This window comes from Rhipicephalus microplus, chromosome X (genome assembly GCF_043290135.1).
Source record: "Rhipicephalus microplus isolate Deutch F79 chromosome X, USDA_Rmic, whole genome shotgun sequence".
Classification (NCBI taxonomy): domain Eukaryota; kingdom Metazoa; phylum Arthropoda; class Arachnida; order Ixodida; family Ixodidae; genus Rhipicephalus; species Rhipicephalus microplus.
In genome coordinates, this window is record NC_134710.1 from 170,614,264 (window position 1) to 170,631,833 (window position 17,570).

Sequence of the window (17,570 nt, forward strand, 5' to 3'; positions counted from 1 at the left end):
CTTGTGCCAGAATGTTCCGTTTTTAACAAAGACGTCATTGGAGGATGCGACATCGCTTCGCCTCTTCTTACTTTCGGTTTTCTTCTGGGCAGCGGAGACGACATCCTTGATTGAGTCCGGAGGTCGTCTTGTTCGTCGTCTTCTCGGAAGACTGCCGTGGGAAGGCTTGCGATGGCTCCGAGTTGAAAGCATCCTCGTCGCATGGTCGTTGCGTATTGGTCGGGTAGTAGTGACCATGACTCCTGGCAACGGCCATTTTTCTGTCCGTGTTCTTGGCGGGAGCAGAGGATCCGAAAACAGTGATAGAGATCCGCTGACAGGGCAGTGGCGAGTTGCAATTTCGGTGTTCTTTGGAGTCGCGATGACGTCTCGATGCGGCGTAGAGAGACGCCATGACGGATCCACGAGTCTTTTTTGCACTGCCGTGGTTGCGCCTGTGCAGAGCGCCATGGTTGTACCGGGAGGTTGCCTGGAACGGTAGCCTACACTTGGTCTTCGGAGTTTTTGAGTCCATGTGGTCGTCGTCGAAGCAACTCTGACGACCCGTCAAACGATCGAACATCCGAGTAAGTTTTGTTTTGTTTTGTTTCCCTGGGAGGTTGGCTCATACCCACTCAGGGGGATTGGCCAAGAAAGTGTAGTGCAGTTTTTCTGTAATCATTTTAACTATGTGTAAAGAATTGGTATTATAATAAGACTAATGTAAAAATAAAAACAACATAAAAAGAGCAAACGAAAAAAAAAATTAAGTTGAGCAATTTTGAGATTTGAGGTGTTATGTTTACCACTTAGCTGCGTTTACTTCACTCTGCCCTTGGGAGTAATAAATAATTTTTTTTGTTTTTGTTTTTGATTGAAGATCACAAGGGTATACGCTTGGTTGCCTGAATATAATTGCAAACGGCATTGAAAGCATCCCTGTGGCAATGTCCCAAAGCTGAGGCGCCAAAGCTTAGCACCGTTTCCGCCGTCAATGTAAGGCCTATTTTCCGAAATGGAATAACTAGTAACCTTTTTCTAAGTATCTCGTAGCGGCGACAATACAAAAAATAATGATCTAGTGATTCCATTTCTCCGCAGAATGCGCAGAGGGGTGATGTTGTCTGACCAGCTCTGTGTAGATATAGGTTTAGGGGGGGGACACGACATCGAAATTTAGTGATTAAGACTTCGATCTTTCTGGACTGACTCCAGTGGGGTTGCCATGGAAACATGAGGTGGTTATAGTCTGTCCATGTAATTACTTTTTCTATCGTATCAGTGGAGATTGCTGATTTTCGATATCTTATAGCCGTGATATATTCTACATCTGGCAGTATGGACAAAACTGGCCCATCAAGTGCGGCTCGTGCTAAGGAATCGGCCAATTCATTTAATCTTAATCCACAGTGACCCGGAACCCATAGTAATCTCAGGAGTCTCAACTGCGGCGGTACTAATGTTTTGAATGTGCTTAGAATTCGAGAGTTCTCTGAAGCTGTCAGAGCTGCACAAACTGAAAGAGAATCCGTCATTATTACTGCATTGTTTTGATTTGATGGAAGTTTTCGAAGAGCTAAAATAATCGCCAAGAGCTCCGCTTCAAAAACTGGAGTAAAATCAGGCAGTCTCACTGAAAAGGACCAGTCAAGCAAATCAGAGGCAATGCCTACACCTGCCTTTTGATTATTTACGGAAGCATCTGTGGCTATTATATTTTTAGTTTTTGCATGCTCCAAGTAATCTAATAATATGCTATTTAAAAATTTGAGGGATTGTAATTTGGCGTTTTGCGGGAATATATCATCATACTCAATAATAACATGACAATTCGAGTCATTAGTCTCAATTACATTTCTAATGTTCACATTTATACTTTGTAGATTTTTTTGTACAAACATTATCTGAGGTGTGTGAAACCGTGGCCAATGAGCAAGAAAGAAGGCGTCTGGGTTTGCGATAAAAGCATATTGAGATCTTCTTGCCGGTAAGCTATAAAATTTTAAAAATGCTTGTACGGTCAAAATTCGAAATCGACAAAGCAGTGTAGGCAGGCGCGCTTCCTGGTACAGTACGTTGATAGCCACAAATCTAGGGAGTCCCAGACACATTCGCAGTGCTTCTCGCTCCAAGATAACTAGAGGTTTCGTTTTATAAGCAGGGCCACCCGAGAATAATATGCAGCCGAATTCCATGATGGGGCGCATGTACATCTTGTACAACGTTATCAAGGTGTGCCTCCGTAACCCATATTTCCGGTTACTTAGCTTGTGTAGTAAGCCTGAAGCCCGCTGTGCTTTGGTAGTTATATACTCTATGTGTGGACTCCAGTTAAGTTTGTCATTATAAATGATTCCCAAATATTTTATAGAGTTTACTTGCTGGATGGGTTCTTGTTTATATAGAATTGAAATTGAAATTGGTTCTGCAAGCGGAAACGCCATGAGCGCGCTTTTGTTGACATTTAACGATAACGAAATCGACTGCAACCAAATTTCCAACATGTTAATATATCTTTGTAATTTAAGTTGTAATGAGTAAATATCACAGTCAGCAGCAAAGAGTGCGATGTCATCAGCATAAATGTAGACAGTAACTTCTTGATCTGTTGGAATTGTGCTCATTAAAGCATTAAATAATATTGGAGATAAGACTGCTCCTTGGGGAACTCCGCGCGTTTGTTTAAATCTAGATGAGGAACATCCATCCTTGACGCAGTAGAATTCTCTTGATTTTAAGAATTCTGCCACCCACTCAATAAAATATTGTGGTAAGTTCAATCTCTCTAGCGTATTTAACAATATGAAGTGCTCCACACTGTCATACGCCTTGGCTATGTCAAGCGTTACTAAAGCAGCGTATTGCCTTCTTTTACGCGCGAGCTGTATTCGGCTCTCTAAATCAGCATGGGCACACCAAATTGAGAAATCACTACGAAAGCCGATTTGGTTCGGTTTTATTACTAAATTGTCTGCCATCCAGATACTTACTCGGCTATGTAGGACCCTCTCTACTAGTTTGACCATGTTAGATGTTAAAGAGATTGGTCTGATATTATCAACTGTTAATCCTCCACCCGGCTTTTTTAGTATAGGAATCACCTTTGCTATCCTCCAATCCTGCGGCACCCATGAGTTTTTTAAGGAGTAGTTAATAACATTGGCGACGTCTCGAGGCGATAAATTGAACAGAATTTTAATCATGGGTACTGTGATTCCATCTGGGCCAGGAGATGCACAGGGTAAATGTTTAATCACGTTGGATACTTCAGTATGTGTCACTTCTTCAAAGTCAGACTTTGTCGTAGACTTGTGCCAGTTGTTTGGCACTACTGAAGTGAATCTGCTTTCCAGACCTTTACCGATAGCCTCTAAGGTAGTGGTCATTTCTTGTGCCGACAGATTATCACAAGCTACATTAACTGGTGATGGCAAGATTTTCCGAGCTCTCATATATCGGAACAGTGCTTTCATATGTTTAGGCTTCGACAGGTATTCATAATGTCTTCTGTCATAATCTTGTTTAGCCTGAGCTACCGTTCTTTTAAAGCCCGCAGCAATGAATTTATAATCGGCCCAGTTTTGTGGGGATTGATTATGTAAGAGCTGCTTCCAAGCTGCCTGACGTCGTCGGTGCTCTCTTGTACATTCATCATTCCACCAACAGCTAAATACTCTTTTTGTGGATTCAACAGTAAATTCGGCTCTTTTGTAGGATCGTTTAATGACTGCGTTTATTTTCAGTGCTTTTTTATCATCGCTCTCTTCCGAGTGAAAAGCCAGTGCTGACTTCAGATCATTCCTAAATTTAGTGTAATTTACAAATACTCTTACATTTGAACAAGATGGAATTATCGGACAAGAAATTTCAAAACTTATCGGTAAGTGGTCACTGTTGGTGCCAATGTCCAGCGCTTTCCAAGAAGAAGTACTAATGGCTGAACTGACAAAACCTAAATCTAAGGCCGACTTGGAGTGATTACGAATAAATGTGGGGGTTCTGACGTTGAGGCACGTCAGGTCATTGGCCATTGTCCACTCCCACAAGCGTTTCCCACTAAGATCAGTTCTAAAACCCCAATTCGTGTGTTGGGAATTAAAGTCTCCAACTAAAACTTTGTCTTTGCACCACGATTTTGTAGCTAGATCCAAACTTCGTGTGTCTTGAACTCCATGCGGAAAATACATATTAACTAAAGTGAAAGGAGTGCAGTTGGGCAGTGTAATGTCTACTGCCAAAATTTCGCATTCTGGCGACATATGTTTGTATGAGCATTTGACTTTCATACTAATTCTATTACTAATAAAGAGAGCTAGACCCCCACCTCTCGATGGACGGTCTAATCGAAAAGATTGGAAGTTATTTAAATGGAACAAATTATGTACAGATAGCCATGTCTCTTGTAATGCTATAATATCAGGAGCGAATTTAGAAGTCAAGTATACCAAATCCGTAGATGCAGAATGGATTGATCGGCAATTCCAATGGAGAATCTTAAGCGACCCTATGGTTTCGAAAGAGCTGCTTCCGCTATAGCTTTCTCTAGAATGCTTTCTTTCAAGAAATCCCTCTTTGAAAGGCTCTCCTTTTCTTTCAGATACTTTTTGTTCTTTGTTTGTTTCGGTGAGTTAGTTTTCCTTGACACAGGGGATCTAGATCTCTTCAGGGACCTAGGGTCCAAATCCATGTCATCGGAATCTATTGTATATGCAGCTTTGTCTTCACTTACACTCTGTATATCTACTGCAGAGTGTGCTGAAGACGGAGAATACGATGGTGCGGTTTCAAATTCCTCATTTTGGCTGTGGACGCCTATTGCAGAGGCTCCTGCGGGCTGATGATACGATGGCGCAGTTTCAGATTCACCGTCAGTTATTGGTCGTGAACTCTCAACTTGTTGGGATACTAGGCCTGACTCTCCCGCTGTACCAAATATGCGAGTCATCTGGTTAGCCAAAATTTGAGATAGAGAATCGCAAAGGTTAGAAGTCAGTCGTTCCATGGCTTTTTCTAGAGCCTTTTCTATGGCCTCCGCTATATTCAGGGAAATCGACCCATTTATTTCCGAGAGATGTCGTGCTGCAACACTGGCATACCCCTGAGTTCTAGTCTGTATTTCCGCTAGGGCTTCTCGTCGAGAACAGCGCCTACGCCCTATAATTTCAAGAATTTGCATTTCTCGAGCCTTTGCAGAACAATCAGGATTATCTGCACAGTGTTGTTCGTTGCAGAGACAACATTTCTCTTCTTTAGCTTTGCAGTAATTTGTTTCGTGGTTGTCACCACACACTCGGCATCTGAGTTCTGACCTGCATCCTTTAATAGTGTGACCGTATCGCCAGCACTTCGTACACTGGAGTGGTCGCGGTGATAGCGGTTCCACTCTGTATATTAGTGGCCATGCCTTGATTTCGCTTGGGAGATTCACTCCAGCAAAGGTTACAATTACCGACTCAGTCGGCGTCTTCTGCTTTTCTACTAGTCGTGCACACCTATGACCGGAAATAGCACCAGTCATGGCAAACATCTCTAATACCTCAGACGGGGTCAAGTTAACATCGACACCGCGAACAATACCTTTCACACATGCCAGATGCGGGGGAATAAAGGCGCTCACCGGATTGGTCGCGAAACTCGAGCACTTCAATAGGTCTTGGATACAGAGCTGATCAGATGAAAAACATAGAACACCACCTCTGCCGAACTGGCGGACCTCTGTGATGCTGTGAAAGTGAGACGTCACAGCTCTAAGCTCCGCCTGGATCACTTTCGGATTCTTCATCCGAATGAAGCCGTCGTTGCTAGGGACGAGGGCCACAGGAACTGCGGGAATGCCGTTGCGTAGAAACTGATCCACTGGTATATCCTGTGGCGGAAGTGAAGCAGACCAGGGGCAAGCCCCTGGTCCAGGTGAAGAAAACTGCATCTAAGTGAACTTTCTAGCGCTAAAAGCGCTTACTTAGCTGTAAAAGCACTATAGTAACACCTAATAAAGACAAAGAAACCACAGCCACTACACAAACTTAGGCCAAAACCCCAGAGCAAGCACGACCAGCTACTTGCGTGTTCGAGCGTTCAGGAGCCACGTTCCAGTCCTTTCATGGCTGCATCTCTGCAGCCATGAAAGCGACAATTGCACAATCGCCGAATAAGAGACCGTTTGCATGGTGCATAACTGTTTCACTAGGTTTTGATATTTGTTGCTGGTAACTTTTAAAAAGCTTAGATGTGAAAGAAAGCTCGTGTAGTTTTGGGCTTGGTGATAGTTTTATTCAAGATTTATTATTTTTCTAAGAAATGGCGCAGAAGCAAAACAAAGCCAATGCTGGCGTTACCAAGGTACATGAATATGGAAAAGGTTGAAGAAGAAGAAAATAATACACCTTAAAACAGAAGAAAATAGATCAATAAAGTAACAAGCAATTAAGGTTATCCCAAATCATAAACCTGCAACACAGAAGACAAACAGACACACTATAATAAGAAAAAAATATCGAAATATACCCTCCCCATACCCTCGCTGGAAAAGAAAAACATATTACGAAGCCTTCGATGATGGTGAGGACACAAAAAAATTATGTTCGATGCGCAGCAAATTTCAAGAAGGACTGAATTGTGCGGATTTGAGTGGATATCAAAATGGACATTCACTAATTTCAAAGCAGTGCCGTTAATATTAAGCATACATGTTCCAGGTGATCGACGCTTTCTTGGATGGTCGTGCAACAATATTATTTCCAGAGGGCGCATGACCTGGTTTTTTTAGAGATGAGGCTTCTAAAGATCTAGGGCATTCCATCCCCGTGGCGTAGCCACCACAGCATATGACAGACAGACAGACAGACAGACAGACAGACAGACAGACAGACAGACAGACGGACGGACGGACGGACGGACGGACGGACGGACGGACAGACAGACAGACAGACACTTCGTTTCGTTTTTGCACTGCATAGTTGTGGCTAAAATGTCGTTAGGCAGGCGATGACGACGTTGAATGTGACTTCGAGCGTGGTGTCTGCGATTTTTATTCGAATTGCAAGGGCGGTGACTGCTTCGTGCCCGTGCGGGCAAAGCCGGCAGACGAGGGACCCGCTATCGATGACACAACCGGACAAGGTGTGCCTCGGCTTCTGCCATAGGTCTGCAAACATTGTAGAGATCACTCAGACTTACTCGTGAAAAATATGTTGCGCTTAGGGCTCACTCTGACAAGTGCTAGCCAAAATTTCCCTGAACCCAACTCACCCAGACTCAATCAGTAAAATTTTAACGCCACAGCGTGAATAGCTCGTTTTGCAGATGTTTCGGCATCGGTGTTGGCTTCGTTGGGGTTGAACGAAAAATTTCTTGGATGACTGAAAAATTGAGAAAAATAGAAATGAAATAAACACTTAAATTTTCTGTGCCCGAGTGAGCATTGAACCAAGACCGTTCGCGTGGCGAGCAGAGGTTCTACTACACAGCAGTGTATCTGAATTAAAATAGAGTTAAAATAATTTCCCTGCTTGAAAATGCAGTGAAAATAACGGCGATATTCAATAAACACGTACTTATGTATACACGCTTCGTAATGCGACATATAATATCGGATAGTTCTTGCGTAGTACAAGCGTAGATTGCCATGGGGCATCAATATCCCAAAGACTTAGTTCTTTAGAGGTAGTCATTCATTACTAAAGACACACACGTTACTGAAAGTATTCCCTTAGTACCACGTAGTGGTGTACTTAGAAAGTTTCGTAAAGATCTCACGCGCATGATTGCTGGTGGTTTAAAGCATGCTACTCTTTACAAAGAATGCAGCCATATGCGAAAGCTTCACCGGAAAAAGCCACGTTTAATTGTACAGATTTTCGAGGGAGGCGAAAATGCTGTAGGCCTGTGTGCTCAGATTTGAGTAAACGTTAAAGAACCCCAAGTATGGGAATTTCCGGAGTCCTTCACTACGGTGTATCTCATACTCTTAGGATGGTGTGGGGACGTTAAACACGACACATCGAATTGTGTAATCTACGTTTGATTTATTCTAGTAATACGCCTTCTCGGAAAGATGTCGCATGCAGAATTTCCATTGTTCCGAGTTTAAGGTAGCCCCCTCGCGAGTCATGGTGGATTTCTTGGTTCTGTGTGAGCACTACGTCTGGCAAGGGCAACCTCTCTGTCCGGGTTGTTTTTGCTGTAGTGGGTTTTATCTCTGTGCTAGAAACCTATTGAGGACCCAGCCGCGAGGCCTGGTATTGATGTTTCAGGCAGCCGCGATGACGTCACGTCGCCGCATCGAACGTCGACGCCATGAAGGCTTCGTGAATCTTCCTGGTGCTGCCGCAGTACAACCTGTGTTCTTCCAGGAAGCTCTGGTAATCTTCCAGAGGCGGCAGATAACAAGGTTGTACAGGGAGGTTGGCGTGAACGGCAGACTACTCGTGGTCGCAGTACTCGTTGTATCCATCCGGCCGTGTATGTGACACTGTCGTCCCGTGGAAAGATCTACTATCCGATGAAGCAGTCGCTTTCGAGACGCCGCTCGCCCCTTGCGCACGCACCGATGAAGATGACGTTTCTGCAACTGCGTAAGTTGAAGATGCGGCGTCTTGTACCTGAATGTTCCGTTTTTAACACAGACGTCAATGGAGGATGCGACATCGCTTCGCCTCTTCTTACTTCCGGTTTTCGTCTGGGCAGCGGAGACGACATCCTTGAGTCCGGAGGTCTTCTTGTTCGTCGTCTTCTCGGAAGACTGCCGTGGGAAGGCTTGCGACGACTCCGAGTTAAAAGCATCCTCGTCGCATGGTCGTTGCGTATTGGTCGGGTAGTAGTGAAGATGACTCCTGGCAACGGCCATTTTTCTGTCCGTGTTCTTGGCGGGAGCAGAGGATCCGAAAACAGTGATAGAGATCCGCTGACAGGGCAGTGGCGAGTTGCAATTTCGGTGTTCTTTGGAGTCGCGATGACGTCTCGATGCGGCGTCGAGAGACGCCATGACGGATCCACGAGCCTTTTTTTTTTTTGTACTGCCGTGGTACCGCCTGTGCAGAGCGCCATGGTTGTACCGGGAGGTTGCCTGGAACGGTAGCCTGCACTTGGTTTTCGGAGTTTTTGAGTCCATGTGGTCGTCGAAGCAACTCTGACGACCCGTCAAACGATCGAACATCAAAGTAAGCAGTCGCATTCTTCATCTTCTTCTTGACCTTGGCACATGGCACGCGTTCCACGCCCCACTCGCCACGAGCACATGCGCCAATGAAATTGACGTTGCGACATGGTGCATAACTGTTTCACTAGGTTTTGATATTTGTTGCTGGTAGTTTTTAAAAAGCTTAGATGTGAAAGAAAGCTCATGTTGTTTTTGGCTGGGTGATAATTTTATTCAAGCTTTCTTATTTTTCTAAGAAATGGCGCAGAAGCAAAACAAAGCCAATGCTGGCGTTACCAAGGTACATGAATATGGAAAAGGTCGAAGAAGAAGACAATAATACACCTTAAAATATAAGAAAATAGATCAATAAGGTAACTAGCAATTAAGGTTATCCCGAATCATAAACCTGCAACACAGAAGACCAACAGACACACTATAGTAAGAAAGAAATATCAAAATATACCCTCCCCATACCCTCGCTGGAAAAGAAAAACATATTACGAAGCCTTCGAAGATGGTGAGGACATAAAAAATTATGTTCGATGCACAGCAAATTTCAAGGAGGACTGAATTGTGCGAAATTGAGTGGATATCAAATTGGACATTCACTAATTTCAAAGCAGTGCCGTTAATATTATGCATACATGTTCCAGGTGATCGATGCTTTCTTGGATGGTCGTGCAACAATATTATTTCCAGAGAGCGCATGACCTGTTTTATTTAGAGATGAGGCTTCGAAAGATTTAGGGCATTCCATCCCTGTGGCGTAGCCACCAGAGCATATGACAGACAGACAGACAGACAGACAGACAGACAGACAGACAGACAGACTGACAGACAGACAGACAGACAGACAGACAGACAGACAGACAGACGGACGGACGGACGGACGGATAGACAGACAGACAAACAGACAGACAGACAGACAGACACTTCGTTTCGTTTTTGCACTGCATAGTTGTGGCTAAAATGTCGTTAGGCAGGCGATGACGACGTTGAATGTGACTTCGAGCGTGCTGTATGCGATTTTTATTCGAATTGCAAGGGCGGCTACTGCTTCGTGCCCGTGCGGACAAAGCCGGCAGACGAGGGACCCGCTATCGATGACGCAACCGCACAAGGTTGGCCTCGGCTTCTGCCATAGGTCTGCAAACATTGTAGAGATCACTCAGACTTACTCGTGAAAGATATGTTGCGCTTAGGGCTCACTCTGACAAGTGCTAGCCAAAATTTCCCAGAACCCAACTCACCCAGACTCAATCAGTAAAATTTTAACGCCACAGCGTGAATAGCTCGTTTTGAAGATATTTCGGCATCGGTGTTGGCTTCGTTGGTTGTGAACGAAAAATTTCTTGGATGACTGAAAAATTGAAAAAAATAGAAATGAGATAAACACTAAAATTTTCTGTGCCCGAGTGAGCATTGAACCAAGACCGTTTGCGTGGCGAGCAGGGGTTCTGCTACACAGCAGTGTATCTGAATTAAAATAGAGTTAAAATAATTTCTCTGCTTGAAAATGCAGTGAAAATAACGGGGATATTCTATGAACACATACTTATGTATACACGCTTCGTAGTGCGACATATAATATCGGATAGTTCTTGCGTAGTACAAGCGTAGATTGCCATGGGGCATCAATATCCCAACGACTTCGTTCTTTAGAGATAGTCATTCATTACTAAAGACACACACGTTACTGCCACTATTCCCTTAGTACCACGTAGTGGTGTACTTAGAAAGTTTCGTAAAGATCTCACGCGCATAATTGCTGGTGGTTTAAAGCATGCTACTCTTTACAAAGAATGCAGCCATATGCGAAAGCTTCACCGGAAGAAGCCACGTTTAATTTTACAGATTTTCGAGGGATGCGAAAGTGCTGTAGGCCTGTGTGCTCAGATTTGAGTAAACGTTAAAGAACCCCAGGTATGGGAAATTCCGGAGTCCTTCACTACGGTGTCTCTCATACTCTTATGATGGTGTTGGGACGTTAAACACGACACATCGAATTGAGTAATCTACGTTTTATTTATTCTAGTAACACGCCTTCTCGGAAAGATGTCACATGCAGAATTTCGATTGTTCCGAGTTTAAGGTAGCCCCCTCGCGAGTCATGGTGGATTTCTTGGTTCGGTGTGAGCACTACGTCTGGCAAGGGCAACCTCTCTGTCCGGGTTGTTTTTGCCTGTAGTGGGTTTTATCTCTGTGCTAGAAACCCATTGAGGACCCAGCCGCGAGGCCTGGTATTGATGTTTCAGGCAGCTGCGATGACGTCACGTCGCCGCATCGAACGTCGACGCCATGAAGGCTTCGTGAATCTTTCTGGTGCTGCCGCAGTACAACCTGTGTTCTTCCAGGAAGCTCTGGTAATCTTCCAGAGGCGGCAGATAACAAGGTTGTACAGGGAGGTTGGCGTGAACGGCAGACTACTCGTGGTCGCAGTACTCGTTGTGTCCATCCGGCCGTGTATGTGACACTGTCGTCCCGTGGAAAGATCTACTATCCGAAGAAGCAGTCGCTTTCGAGACGTCGCTCGCCCCTTGCGCACGCGCCGATGAAGATGACGTTTCTGCAACTTCGTATGTTGAAGATGCGGCGTCTTGTGCCTGAATGTTCCGTTTTTAACACAGACGTCACTGGAGGATGTGCCATCGCTTCACCTCTTTTTACTTCCGGTTTTCGTCTGGGCAGCGGAGACGACATCGTTGAGTCCGGAGGTCTTCTTGTTCGTCGTCTTCTCGGAAGACTGCCGTGGGAAGGCTTGCGATGGCTCCGAGTTAAAAGCATCCTCGTCGCATGGTCGTTGCGTATTGGTCGGGTAGTAGTGACCATGACTCCTGGCAACGGCCATTTTTTTGTCCGTGTTCTTGGTGGGAGCAGAGGATCCGAAAACAGTGATAGAGATCCGCTGACAGGGCAGTGGCGAGTTGCAATTTCGGTGTTCTTTGGAGTCGCGATGACGTCTTGATGCAGCGTCGAGAGACGCCATGACGGATCCTCGAGTCTTTTTGGCACTGCCGTGGTACCGCCTGTGCAGAGCGCCATGTCTGTACCGGGAGGTTGCCTGGAACGGTAGCCTGCACTTGGTCTTCGGAGTTTTCGAGTCCATGTGGTCGTCGAAGCAACTCTGACGACCCGTCAAACGATCGAACATCCGAGTAAGCAGTCGCATTCTTCATCTTCTTCTTGACCTTGGCACATGGCACGCGTTCCACGCCCCACTCGCCACGAGCACATGCACCAATGAAATTGACGTTGCGACATGGTGCATAACTGTTTCACTAGGTTTTGATATTTGTTGCTGGTAATTTTCAAAAAGCTTAGATGTGAAAGAAAGCTCGTGTAGTTTTTGGCTGGGTGATAATTTTATTCAAGCTTTCTTATTTTTCTAAGAAATGGCGCAGAAGCAAAACAAAGCCAATGTTGGCGTTACCGAGGTACATGAATATGGAAAAGGTCGAAGAAGAAGAAAATAATGCCATGCTTTCTATGTGGGGAGTGCAGTTTAGGTTGGCATTATAAATTACTCCCAAATATTTAAGAGATTTCATCTGCGGAATGGGCTCTTGTTTATAACATATTGAAATCGAGATGGGATCGGATAACGGGAATATCAATACTGCACTCTTGTTTAGATTTAAAGTCATGCAGACTGCATCTAGCCATCTCTCCAGCATATTGACATATCTCTGTAGATTTTGATATAAAGAATATATGTCACTATGCGCCATGAAAAATGCAATATCATCAGCATATACGAACATCTTCACGTCCTGGTAATGCGGTATAGTGCTTATTAAGATGTTAAATAGAACTGGCGATAATACAGAGCCTTGAGGGACACGGCGTGTTTGTTTGCACTTTGACCATGCGCATCCATCCTTAAAACAATAGAACTCTCTCCCTCTCAAAAATTCCCTCACCCACGCCAATATATATTTTTAGAGATTGTGTCTCGCTAATATGTCTAATAAAACTGAATGTTCTACACTATCGTATGCCTTAGCTATATCCAATGTCACTAGTGCCGCATGTTGTCTTTTTTTTTTGCGAGCAAGCTGAATGCGGCTTTCTAAATCTGCGTGTGCACACCAGATTGAACAATCTGTTCTGAAGCCAATTTGATTTGGATTTAATATCGAATTTGCCTCCATTCATATTAGAATTCTTTTATGGAGCACTCTTTCGATGAGCTTCACCATATTAGATGTAAGAGAAATGGGTCGAATGTTTTCTATGACATATCCGAATCCTTGTCTTTTTTGTATCGGCACTACTTTAGCTAATTTACACTCATACGGAATCCAGGTATACTTTAACGAATAACTTACAGTGTTTAGTAGGTCACATGGTGATAATTTGAATAATATTTTTATCATAGCAGCTGTGATTCCATGCGGACCAGGAGCTGATGTGGGCAAACCATGTATCACATGTGCTAACTCTTCCTCTGTAACTTCAGTAACTTCAATCGTTAACGCTGGGTTTTGTGGATCGTAAGGCTTAGTTGATGTAAATCTACACTCCAGGCCTTTAGCCATAATTTCTAAGGTGTCACAAACGACTCCAATTTTCGGAGCATCCGCGGGCCCCATCTTCCAAGGAAGGGCATTTTTGTGTTGGGAGACGACATCCGGCGACTATAACGACCCAGCGTGGCCCGGGCTCGTCTTCCCTGCCCCTGACCGGAAGGGGAACCGGCGGTCTCAACGAGGAAAATTACTCCCAGATGAGATGGGAGCGCGTTGACGCCCCCGAGGAGGTTTGAACTGCATCGGAAGAGCAGTTGACGTACAGCCAGCAACAAGTGCGGTCGTCGGTGTCGCGAGTCTCGCGTAGGCGGCGAGCATGGAGTGACCCGCGCAACGTATTGAGACGGCTGCAATTCCGGGCACCATCGTCGTCTACCAAGCCGGCGAGACCTTCAGCGGCACCCGTCAACTCCCCTACGTGCACCAAGAGCTGGCCTGGTCCGTATGGAACTTTTTATTGTGACTTTTTTAAACTGTTAAATTATTTCAACCAGCCTTTTTTTAAATATTTGTAGGGTGCGCTGCGTCGCACGTTGAAATTCAAAAGCGCCACCATGAGCATTTTGTAATTATTTCCTTGTAACCCTCTTTTACGATTTCCATCTTGTTGTAATTTTATTAATGTTCCGCATATTTGTCTTTAGCCTGTATCTTTTGTAGTGTTGTTAGCCCATTTTGTTATGTAGCTGTTGTTTCTATCGCGCGTATCAGTTTTCCTCCTTTGTTATTTTTGTAATCTCCTGCCTTTGCCCCTGTTTTAATTAAATGCTTGTTTATGTGTAATCAAACTCGGTGTCTGCTCTATGAGTGCGTCGGTCAGGCTCACACATCACCACACGTGCAACCCCGCACGGTTCGACCAACCCGCAAATAAATTCGAAATGTGCCACTTCGAGGCCTTTCAGGCGTCGCAGGCCGAAGCGTAAAGTGGAATCCTGCGAGTCTGCCGCACGTCGATGTTGGATCGGCGGGGCCTCACCCGAAGAGTGTGACATAAGGATTTCTTTGTTTCTTCCAAGGACATAATCTCAAACCCTATATTATTTCGAGATGGCATCATTTTACGTGATCTCATCAACCTGAACAGCGCCTTTTTGTTACAAGCTTTTGAAAGGTGATCATAATGTTTTCTATTATATTGTTCCTCAGCTAAAGAGACTGTGCGTTTAAAAATTGCAGTGTGATACTTGTAATCAGACAAATTTGAGGGCACTGGTTATACATAAGTATTTTGCAAGCGGCCTTTCTTCATCGGAAATCCCGGGCACAGTCCGAGTTCCACCACGGACTGTGGGTTGTGCTCTTTGCGGATTCCACAACGAATTCTGCATTTTTATATGTTCTTTTGATCAGTGAACTTAGTCTCATGGCTTTTCTATCCTCTTGCTCTTCAGAATGAGTTGCCAAAGCAGATTCTAAATCTTTCCTAAATTTGGTGTAATTAATAAACACTCGAGTCTGAGAACCTGACTTTATAACTTGGCAAGCAATCTCGAATAACATAGGCAAATGATCGCTGTTAGTTGCACAATCACACGCACTCCACGACAAACTAGTGAGTGATGAACTCACAAAGCTTAAATCCAAGGCTGAATGAGACCTATCACTAATGTAAGTGGGTGTTCTTGAATTCAGGCAACACAAGTTATTATCCGCTGTCCACTCCCACAATCTCTTACCGCATTGATCAGTTTGGAAACCCCAGCACGTATGATGAGAATTGGAATCGCCGATTAGAATTTTATTTTGATAACTAGAAGTCACTGCAGCGTCTAAACATCGAGCATCTATTACACCTTTAGGAAAGTATGCATTCACCACCAAAAAAGGCATGCAGCCTGGTAAGGTTATTTATAAGGCGAGAATTTCACTGTCAGGTGACATGAGCTTATACGAAATTTTTGCTTTGAGACTTATTCTATTATTAATAAAAAATGACAAACCTCCACCTTTCCATGGACGGTCTAGACGGAAAGATCTGAATCTATTTAATTGAAAAGACTGATGCATTGAAAGCCAAGTTTCTTGGAGTGCAATAATATCTGGAGAAAATTTTGATGCCAAATATATTAAATCAGTTGCTGCAGAGTGAATCAATCGGCAATTCCAATGAAGGATTTTAAGTGACCCTATTTTTGCTCTAAAATAGCCTCAGCGATGGCCTTGTTTAGAATATTTGCTTTAAGAAAATCAGCTTTAGACAGGGTGTTCTTCTGGTACTTTTTGGTTTTTGAATAGACAGATCCAATGCCTTTTTTGTATAAAGGGGATCTCGAGCGCTTTAGCGATCGGGGATCCATCTCCATTTCGTCTGAGTTCTCCACTTTCCAGGTAAGCTCGCATTGAGATACGCTACCTTCCTCTACTGAATCTGCAGCTACCGTAGGTTGCTGTGGCGTATCGGAGCCATACTTCTTTGAAATTTCAGGGGAGTCACGAATGTGAAGGGCTTCCGTAGCCTGCTGTGGCGTAGCAGAGTCATACTCCTTTGCAAACTCCGAGGAGTCACTAATGTTACGTGGTACACTGAGGTTGTTTTCCGCTGTACTCAACATTTGAGCCATCTGGTTCGTTAGAATCTGGGCCAAGGACTCACAAAGATTCCCAGCGATGCGCTCCATTGCCTTCTCCACTGCCTTCTCAATCGCTTCCGCAATAGGGACCGAGAGAGCTTTCATTGTTGGCATATTACGAGCTGTAACAGCAGCGTAGCCTTGTGTTCGTGCTTGTATTTCAAGTGCTGCTTCCTTCCGTGAACACCGTCTTCATTCTACTATCTCTAGAATTTGCAGTTCACGTACCTTTGCCGAACAACTAGAGCTATCGGCCCCATGAGCTTCACTACATAGGCAACACTTTTCTTTAACACTCTGACAGTCACTAGAATTGTGACCTTCCCCGCATACCTTACACCTGACCGCTGACCTACAACCTTTCATTGTGTGACCATAACGCCAGCACTTTATGCATTGGAGCGGACGAGGAGAGAGCGGCTCTACTCTGTAAATTAAAGGCCAAGCCTTAATTTCTGATGGTCGGGCTGATCCCGCAAAGGTCACAATTACAGACTCAGTTGGTATTTTGTTCTTATCAACCACCCGTCCACACCGATAGACTGAAACAGCACCTGCTGGCGAAAACAGCTCTAGTATTTCGGAGGGTGATTGATTGATTTGTGGGGTTTAACGTCCCAAAACCACCATATGATTATGAGAGACGCCGTAGTGGAGGGCTCCGGAAATTTAGACCACCTGGGGTTCTTTAACGTGCACCCAAACCTGAGCACACGGGCCTACAACATTTCCGCCTCCATCGGAAATGCAGCCGCCGCAGCCGGGATTCGAACCCGCGACCTGCGGGTCAGCAGCCGAGTACCTCAGCCACTAGACCACCACGGCGGGGCGTTCGGAGGTTGGCATGTTGGCATCGACGCCGCGCACCAGACCTCGGGTACATGCTAAATGAGAAGGTATGAACGCGCTCACCGGCTGGGATGCAAACGTTAAGCACTTTATTAGATCTAGGACACAGGACTGGTCTGGCGAAAAGCACAGTATGCCTCCTCTGCCGAACTGGCGGACCTCCGTTATGGACTGGTATTGGGCCGTCACTGACCGTAATTCCGCCTGAATGATCTTCGGGTTTTTCATCCGAATGATGCCGTCATTGGTCGGGACTAGAGCCACTGAAACCGATGATATTCCGTTGCGCAAGAACAGATCCACTGGCACCACCTTTGGATCCATAGAAGCAGACCAAAGAAACGTCCCTGGCCCTGGCGAAGGTAAGGGCATCTTGTCTTGTTTGAACTGCACAAAAAACACTGATCAAACAACTATTGCAGTATAAGAAACGATGATAGATCAATTAACTAACATCATCATCATCATCATTATATTCATCATCATCATCAGCCTGACTAC